Source organism: Lupinus angustifolius, chromosome LG08 (assembly GCF_001865875.1).
Source record: "Lupinus angustifolius cultivar Tanjil chromosome LG08, LupAngTanjil_v1.0, whole genome shotgun sequence".
Classification (NCBI taxonomy): domain Eukaryota; kingdom Viridiplantae; phylum Streptophyta; class Magnoliopsida; order Fabales; family Fabaceae; genus Lupinus; species Lupinus angustifolius.
In genome coordinates this window covers 17235757-17236129 of record NC_032016.1, presented here as the reverse complement: position 1 = coordinate 17236129, position 373 = coordinate 17235757, and positions in this window count along the sequence as shown.

The window sequence follows — 373 nt, the reverse complement described above, 5'->3', positions numbered from 1 at the left end:
ATCCTCATCCTCATCCTCATCCTCATCCTCATCCTCATCCTCATCCTCATCCTCATCCTCATCCTCATCATAATCCTCATCATAATCCTCATGCTCCTCCTAATCCTATTTCTAATCCTCATCCTCATCCTCATCCTGATCCTCATCTTCATGCTCATCCTAATCCTAATCTTAATCATAATCCTAATCCTAATCCTTATCTTGATCCCCAACCTTATCTTCATCCTCATCCCCATCCCCATCCTAATCCTAACCGTAATCCTAATCCTAATCATCTTCCTAATCCTCATCCTCATCGTCATCCCCATCCTCATCCTCATCCTCATCCTCATCCTAATCTTCATCCTCATCCTCATCCTAATCTTCATCCTCA